The sequence below is a fragment of the Schistocerca serialis genome, chromosome 2 (assembly GCF_023864345.2).
Source record: "Schistocerca serialis cubense isolate TAMUIC-IGC-003099 chromosome 2, iqSchSeri2.2, whole genome shotgun sequence".
NCBI classification, from domain to species: domain Eukaryota; kingdom Metazoa; phylum Arthropoda; class Insecta; order Orthoptera; family Acrididae; genus Schistocerca; species Schistocerca serialis.
The window spans coordinates 242346064-242355195 of NC_064639.1; the positions used below are offsets into that span (position 1 = coordinate 242346064).

General features: G+C 40.4%; 1 non-coding gene across 1 annotated transcript; it reads right to left on the reverse strand.

The window, feature by feature from the left end:
* Positions 1-8847: 8847 nt before the first annotated feature.
* Positions 8848-8922, reverse strand: Trnaw-cca (transfer RNA tryptophan (anticodon CCA)). The gene has a single exon. It is a non-coding gene; the product is annotated as a tRNA-Trp (tRNA).
* Positions 8923-9132: the final 210 nt, after the last annotated feature.

A 9132-nucleotide genomic window follows, 5' to 3' on the forward strand; every position in this document is an offset into this window, starting at 1 on the left:
TGTTCATAATGCACAGCCCGTGGCGCAGTGGTTACGCGACAATAACATCCCTATAATGGACTGGCCTGCACAGTGTCCTTACCTGAATCCTACAGAACACCTTTGCGATCTTTTGGAACGCCGACTTCGTGCCAGGCCTCACCGACCGACATCGATACCTCTCCTCAGTACAGCACTCCGTGAAGAATGGGCAGCCATTCTCCAAGAAACCTTCCAGCACCTAATTGAATGTATGTTTGCGAGAGTGGAAGCTGTCATCATGGCTAAAGATGGGCCAACACCATACTGAATTCCAGCATTACCGATGGAGAACACTACGAACTTGAAAGTCATTTTCAGCCAAGCGTCCTGATACTTTTGATCACATAGTGAATCTTATACTTTGTTCCAGGAGAGGTCTGTTGCTGTTGGCAAAATCATTTTAAAATTTAAAAGCATTTTAAAATTTAAGTTTCTTTCAAATCCTAAGAAAAAAAGGGGTAGAACTAGTTATTTACTTCTAACCAATATCACGTCAGGTGTCAAAGATAAGAGTTCATCTAAACCAAAAGCAGTAGGCTATCTGAAAAACTGCTAAATTAAGGCTTTTTTAATTCCTACTTTGTATTTTCATCCAATGATGGCTCAAACAAATGATATTAACAAATGTTGTCAGTTTAAATACTGCCGAAAATTATCAGTTCAAGAACACACTCCCTCTTAAAGAAATTTCAAGATGTTGCAGAAAATGTGTGGCATTCACTTTCAAAACAATAAATCAAGGGAACTTATTTGTTACATTTTCCTTCTTTGTAACAGTTGCTTTTATTTGCCATAATATGTGTCTTTTGAATATATGGTCCGGTATATGTGTCTTTAGTTATAATCTTTGCAGTTTTACCTCTATGGCACATATTTCACACCATCGGCTATTCTAATGTTTTTACCTACTTATCATCCTTTTACAGTACTCCTTCATAATCTCACCGGTTCTCCTATCACATCGTGGTATCTTCTTATATAACTTCAATAACAACACTTTTCTTTTCTTTGCGTAAGTACTCTTTTGGTAATCGTGAGGCAAAATCCTCGAAAGAGCCATGTTTATGCAGTACATTCGATCCTCAATCCTCTCTGCCTTCACCGTTTCCTCCTATTTAGTACAATTTTCCTAATAGGAATAACATTTGTCTCGCAAACTAAAAATTAGCCCATTTCCTTGCATAAGGCAAGGTTGGAAGCTGAATGTCGTCAGAACCAATTTCTAGTATATGGCCTCCTATCGTGAAAACAGTATTGTTTTTAATGATGTCTTACTGAAACCTTGTAGTCTTTGGGTTCGGAAATCGACTTGTAGTGGGGGTAAACCTTTTTTCCTTTGGTCTGCAATATGACAATCTAAGATCAACAGCGTGTAACGAGTTTGCTCATATGGAAGCCAACGGATGGGAAAAAACATATCGTATCTATTATGGAAAACATGGCAAAAAGGGCAGCTATTAAATCGGAACCATGTACTGGCAAGGAAGAGAACAAAAAAGGTTGAATAGAAAGTGTTTTAAAGTTAATATTTAGAAAGCTGGAAGAACCACAAAAAGACCAGGCTACTCTGTATTGAACTGACTCCCCAAATTATACGTTAAATAAATAGTGTGCACTTCTCCATTAGGACCAAAAACTGGTGTTGCTTGTATGAATTACAACAAATAGTCCACAGTCATTTCAGTTTTGGACAGTCTCTTCTGAATCATCCACCGTATTCTCAATTTTAGAAGTGAGTTCCTTAATCTTCTCCACTTCTGCCTCCTTCGTCCTGCTATATTTCTGGGAAAGCTGAGCACCGTAATTATTTATTCCATCTTTCCTCACTTATATTGAAGAGTGTAAGCTTAACTGCTCTTATCCTGGAATACTACGATTTCATTTACAAATCATTCCAAATCCTCCATTTAAATTCGTCAAACTTTCTATAAATTTCTTCCGTAGCCTTTTTGCCTTTCCCCTCATTTCACTCACGTTTTTTTTTTTTTTTTTTTTTTTGTTCTTCCACCTTTCTCAATATTAACTTTAAAGCTCTTTCTATTCAACCTTTTTTATTCTCTTCCTTGCTAGTATACGGTTCTGATTTAATAACTGCCCTTTTCACCATATTTTCGATAATAGATACAATGAAAAAAAGGTTTACCCCACCACATGTTGATTTCCGAACCCAAAGACTACAAGGTTTCAGTAAGACATCATTAAAAACAATACTGTTTTCACGGTAGGGTGCCATATACTAGAGACTGGTTCTGACGACATTCAGCTTCCAACCTTGTTACCCAAGGGCCTTACGCAAGGAAATGGGCTAATTTTTAGTTTACGAGACAAATATTATTCCTATTAGGACTGCGTGGGAAGAAAATTGTACTAAATAAAGCATCTAATTTTGCGTGTGACTATGAGTAATAATTTAACTTAGAACTGTAATGAAAAAACATGCAGCCACTTGAGAACAGGAAAAGCCCATTTGGATACTAAAGTTGCTATGATGCTCACGTTTGCAGTTAGTGCACCGAACCGTAAAAAATATAAATTACGAGAATGCTATGAACGCCTTTGTAAGATAACCAAACAAGTTGTATTTTTACCCAAAGATAACTGAGCTCGGTTAATTCAGATTTTACTTACAATAACTGTGAAGAGCCTTCCAGCAGAAAGCTATCAACACGTAGTGTAAACTTCATATTAGTATCACTCACGACTCGGAGAACATTGCAGTATGACGAGGACCAGAGAGTAAACATGAATTCCTGTTGTCACACAGTTATCAGATTTAAAGTTCTCATTTGACACAGACCTAGGAACAATAAGAAAGAACCTCCTTTATTCCGATTAGTCGGAGCCACAATCGTAATGGTGGACGCCGCAGCTCGTGAACATTTCACAAAATATAACATTTAAAGACTTAAATTTCTCTAACATTTTTATTAATAGGTCACAAATATAGCATAAATGATATCCTAACGCAGCAAGGGATGTACACAGATTAAAACCTAATTGTTTACTGCATTAAAACAGATATTCTGAAAGCCATCGTGGAAAAATAGGGGTCATAGGAACAGAATAAACCAAATAAATATGAGAGGTAGAGGAGGAAAAGATCGAATGAATTTTAGACGTAATAATAGAGCTCTTACAGAATGGGGAGTCACAGGTGGTAAACTGTCCCTTGCAACAGTAAGAGTCAATTCTGGGGTGGATTAAGCTTTCCTGCCTTCCAATGTTAGAAGTTCCAATAATGAACCAGGAAACCTTGTAGTTTGTTGCAGTAGTAATAATAACGCTAGTGGTAGGATATGTGGAAATCAGAACCTTATCACTGAAGGTAATTGACCATAGGTTAGTTGTAGGAGTAATGTCGAATCATTGGTGTTTATATGGAAATGTTTACGCAAATGTATGATGGTGTCAGAGAATAATGAAACAAGGAGATGAGAAAACGAGGAAAATATGTTGCAAAGTAGAAGTGATAAAAGTAATTAGAATATTTTAGTGAATATAGTGGTACTGAAGAGGAAGATAAAGAAAATTGTGATCCTTAGCATGCTGACCTGACAAGAGATGATGAGGAAAAAGAAGCGAAAATTTTCTGAAGTTATTAATAGTATAGCTAACACAAATTCCTTGAAAAATAAAGTAGATGAAAATACTAAGTATAAATTGGTAAAGATAAAGGTGTAAGAACTTGTAACGAGAAGGGCATATATTTATGTGTTGTTCTAAGGGCATCACAAGGAAATATAAATCCACAACTTAGTGCAAATGATGGATCCACAGTGATACTTAGCTGGACATAATATAGGAAGAAGGCAAGGCTGGAAATTGGAAATTGGAGATTATGGTAGAGAAACCCCTCCTGGACATTAGTCCTGAAATTAGTGTAGCAACTGGAAGCTTTCTCAGTTACATGACAGAACATAATGACATAATTGACTTCCGGAATTTGGAACTAATGGTATGGGTCTGGTTCGTGACACTTTCCCAAGTATGGATTAGTTAATAGAATGTAAAGCAGAGATTAATTTTGGGGACAGATTTGTTAACAATGTAAGGGGTCAAATGTCAGAGTGAAATCTGATGTGATACTGGACACTCATGATTTATTGTGAAATCTCAGGCTAAAATTAAAGTCAATAGGGACTGTTTTTGAGGAATTAGAAATTAATACGGGATGTGATTGTGCCAAAGATGAAATTTAGATTGCAGAAGAAGAACCACCTGTCTAAAATTGAGGGGACACTTGAGCACAGGAAGGAGGAATTAACCAGCAACTTTATTTTAATTTTTCTTTATTACTACTCATTTACATTCATATTGAAAGTGCTAGAGTAGCAGTTATTTTTAGAAATTTCAAATTTTAATCTGATCCCATCTAACTATTTTTGATGCCACTCATCAAAGCATTCTATGTGTAGTCACAGAAAACATTTTCAGCGTTGCTTTCCTGTATTTTTTCTTATATCTGCTCATTTCTTCTGTTTATCTATTTCTGTACTTCCCAAATTGTTTTAGCACCGTTCTCACGTCAACAGGAACATGAATGTTTCAGGATTTAGCGAAAGATTTCCGACCAGAGTTTTTTGGATCACATGTTGATGAAGACAGAGCAAGATATCTCCTGGCAGCTATCCTTCTGTAATCAAGCAGGGAAATGTTACAATTTGCGAAACAAAACAGCAAGCAATACTATGGCAACGACGTTGATGAACGACAGGTCGTATAGCTTTTTACACGTCATTTTGCTTCTGTATTTTTGGACGTATCAGTCCATATTGTCCATTCCTCCATTATGCTTATTGTATTCTTTGGTCACCTTGGGTCGAGGGATATAAACATCTTTATTTTCAACCGTAACACATCGCTTCACTTACAAGAGAGGTTCGATGGTTTCAAAGTTAGATAACAAACAGTCTCATGTATTTGTTGGTGCTCCTCCAAGTGGCATCCAACAGTTTATCTTGCAAATCAGATCTGTAGTCATATGTTCTATGTTCCTTTTTCTTCATCTTTCTGCCTTTCGAAATGGGACACTTGTTCACTCTGTTGAATCCAACTGTTCCTGTTGTTTACGCAAATGTTTCATCAGAGACAAGCTCGTGAAGAAACAATCGAAATAAAGTTTGTGAGTCTAACGTGTCTCTAAAAGAGAAATGATTCTGAGGACAACAGATAACCTATGTCAGGATAGACTAGTCGTACCATCTTCAAGATCGCAAGCTCCTTGCCTCCATATACCGGGTGATTTTAATTAAACTGCAGTTACTCACGGAAGTCCAGTGTGGGCTCTATCATGTGCCAGCGGAACGTGGTAGATATTCTGATGTGTTGATGCGGAACCAACTTACGATGGAAAGAATTAGTTCCAATTTTAGCTACCAGATGAAAATCTGGCGCTGCACACTGTTTGTGTGACGGTATGACATCCACGCTATCATTTGACAAGCTATAACGTGAGTCAGCTGTATTGCTATCGAGAAGAGAGGCCCTGCGCTGTTAGTAAAACTGTTTTACGTCAATGTAAGCAATTACAGTGCTGCATTGGGAGGGTGTCGCAGAGTTTGTCGCCGACTGATAAGTCTAAGGAGAAGCTCGATGCCATTGAACGGTTTAAAGATGCTAATAAGCAAATTTGAAAACACGTCTGAGCTTGGTGTGGCACCTGGAAGAGGAAGGCGTCCTATCTCGGTGGAGGTTATTGATGAGGTTGCTGTTGCTGTAACTGAGCTTGCAGCACGTGCCCCGGGTAATGGCAGTGCTTGTGCAGTGTCCATCCCATGGTCAATAAGAGTTTTGCGGTCTGTTTTAGACTGGTACCCACATGAGATCCGGAGGCTTCAGAACAGAAATCTCATGTTCCGCAGCAAGGTTCTGAATTTGTTCTATTTCTCATATGGATCGTGAGCGGCCAGTATTTTGTGGACTGACGAGGCACGTTTTACACTACAGAGTGCCGAATCTGGGATACTGTTAAACCGCGTCTTGTGCACGAAAAGCCAATACGCTCGCTGTATGTGAATGTGTGATATGGATTCACAAGCACTTTGATTCTCGGTCCGTTCTTCTTTCAAAAGAATACACCCACAGGCCCTGTAAGGTATACCGTGACGTCTGCACGTTATCGAGACCTTCTTGACCAGCATGTGATTCCCGCTTTGAAAGAGTGCAGCTGTGTGGAAGCCACTTTCTTCCTGCAAGATGGGGCGACACCTCATGTCACTCACACAGTGAAAGATCTGCTTAATGCAGCCTTCCACGAACGTGTTATCTCCAAAGGTTTCACAAATTCTTGGCCTGCAATATCACCTGGTCTGAATCCACAAGACTTTTGGCTCAGGGGAATCTAGAAGAACTCGTTTACTAGGGAGACGCTCGGTCTCTACCTGATCTGAAGGCCAGAATACAAGAACACGTCGTTTCCGCCAGAACTGCAGCAAGCAACTGTTGGTCATGTCGTTTTACGGATGCAGCATCTTGGCGACGTCTCCAGTGCTCATATTGAACAAACTGTCTAAGCGGAGAATAATTAAATCAACATTACGGTTTTCTCTCTTGATTGACCTTTGCTGCCCTCGTCCCATCCCTATTGCATTACATGCTGCCGGCCACTGTGGCCGAGAGGTTCTAGGCGCTTCAACCTGGAACCACGCGACCGCTACGGTCGCAGGTTCGAATCCTGCCTCAGGCATGGATGTGTGTGATGTCCTTAGGTTAGTTAGGTTTAAGAAGTTCTAAGTTCTAGGAGACTGATGACCTCAGATGTTAAGTCCCATAGCGCTCAGAGCCGGCCTTTTCCAAACGTACCTCCTTCTCTTGGCTCCTTGAACAGAGTATTCGGTGTAACTAACTGAAATCTATTACAGAGCTCAATTAGTCTTTCTCCTCTCTAGTTCCAGTGCTGTATCTTCCTGTAACCTTTGCTTCTATTCTTTCCCCTACAACTGCATTCCAGTCCCGCATGACTATTAGATTTTCATCTCCCATTATCCTTTCAACATCCTCATACACTTTCTCTATCTCTTCATTTTTTGCTTGCGACGTCTGCGTGTATAACTGAACTATCGGTGTCGGTGTCGGTTTGCTGTCGATTCTGATAAGAACAACATTGTCACTGAATTGTCCACAGTAACACCACCTATCCTACCTTCCTATTCATAAGGAATCCTACTCCTTTTGTACCATTTTCTGCTGCTGTTGATATTACCCTATACTCATCTGATTAGAAATCCTTTTCTTCTTTCCATTTACTTCACTGCCCCGTATTACATCTAGATTCAGCCTTTGCACTTCCCTTTTCAGATTTTATAGCTTCCCTACCACGTCCAAGCTTCTGACATTTCACGTCCCGACTGGTAGAACGTTATCTTTTGTTGGTTATTCAATCTTTTTCTCCTGGTAACCTCCCCTTTGGCAGTCCTCTTCCGGAGCTCTGAATGAGGGACTATTCCGGAATCTTTTGCCAATTGTAGAGATCATCGTGACACATTTTCAGTTACAGGCTACATGTCTTGTAGATACGCGATATGTGTCTTTAATGTATTGGTTTCCATTGCCTTCTGTATCGTAATGCTGTTGATCATTGCTGATTTTTCCGCATTTTAAGGACTGTTTTACACCCCATGTGCAAGAGAGTGAATTGAACCTCTGTCCTTTCCTCCGCTCTCTTTGACAAGGTCGTTGGCACAATGAAGGTGATTACTAACCTAAACCGCTACCTTTAAATCACGGGTCTCGACAGCCAAAATAAGCCTGGAGTTACTATGTCTGACCAACCTCCAAAACTCATGTTTCGCTTTTGCCATAAGAAGAGGCGATTGGAGCTGCAAAATGAGTAAGCGCGCTCAACGCAAAGAATCTACGTGATCACTTTAGGTTTCTTGATCCACACAACATCCTACGGAAGAACTAAACGCCCTAATTTTTGCCTAGACATACATTTTACGTTGCTAGGCCGGTTGAAGTATGTGACGCCCAAATGGGAACCACGGCAGCTATGCGATGTGAAGCAGCACTTTTGATTTGCCTGCCACCAGAGACTAGGTTTGATGGCTTTTATGTAGTGCTGTCTGTTAGATGGCTCGCTATGTGTGTAGGCATCGAAGCGAGCACCGGTAGGCCGAGTTGTAGGGACGGAGTGAAGTGGAGGGCTGTGAGTCAGTTCATGACCAGCAGCAAAGAAAGTATGTAGTACACCATGGAACCCGTCAACACAGGACATGGCCAAGCGATTGTGGACACCACAGACCAATGCGGTGGTCGGTGCCTTTCCCCTTTGGTGAGAGAGGACGGCAGCCGCAGCAAGATACGCAGATGAGTGGCTTTGGATACCACAGTAGAGGTGGAGCACTAGGAGTGTTCTTTAATGGCCTGCAGTAATTCTCTGTCAGTTGACAGTTTGTCAAATTCAGAGTTGTCTGCGTCGAGTACAGAGTATGGTGATGAGAGAGAGAGAGAGAGAGAGAGAGAGAGAGATACAGAGCGAGAGACAGAGAGCCTTGAGTGTGACGGTTCATTACAGTCATACACGGCATGTCGATGCCGTGAGCACAGTATAGTGTGTTTGTACGTGGTTTCATTTCATGCCGTGGGCATGTGTTAACGTTTCTTGGAACGAGAGTTCTGTGAAATATTTTTCTTATTACACTGGCAGAACACAGTGTGAGTACTTGCGTAGATCTGTAGCACTTTGCACTTTAGTAGTAGTCGTGAGTGTTGGTGGGGGTACTGAGTGGTAGAGTTAGAGGCAAATGTTATTAATTTGAGAATGAGATTTTCACTCTGCAGAGGAGTGTGCGCTGATATGAAACGTTCCTGGCAGATTAAAACTGTATGCCGGACCGAGACTCGAACTCGGGACCTTTGCCTTTGGCGGGCAAGTGCTCTACCAACTGAGCTACCCAAGCAATTTGGTCTACTATATAGAGTTAATGCACGATTGTAAAGTCTAAAGGCTGAAAACGCGATTCTACAGTTTGAATTTCATGTTCCCATTTACAAGTGACCCTGATTTTATGTATTTTATTTTTTTATTTTTTTATTTTTTGCTATATTGAATGCTGCCCCGCTGTGATGTCTATCGACTAGGAGTGCGAGTATTTTGAGCTGTGATTTTGT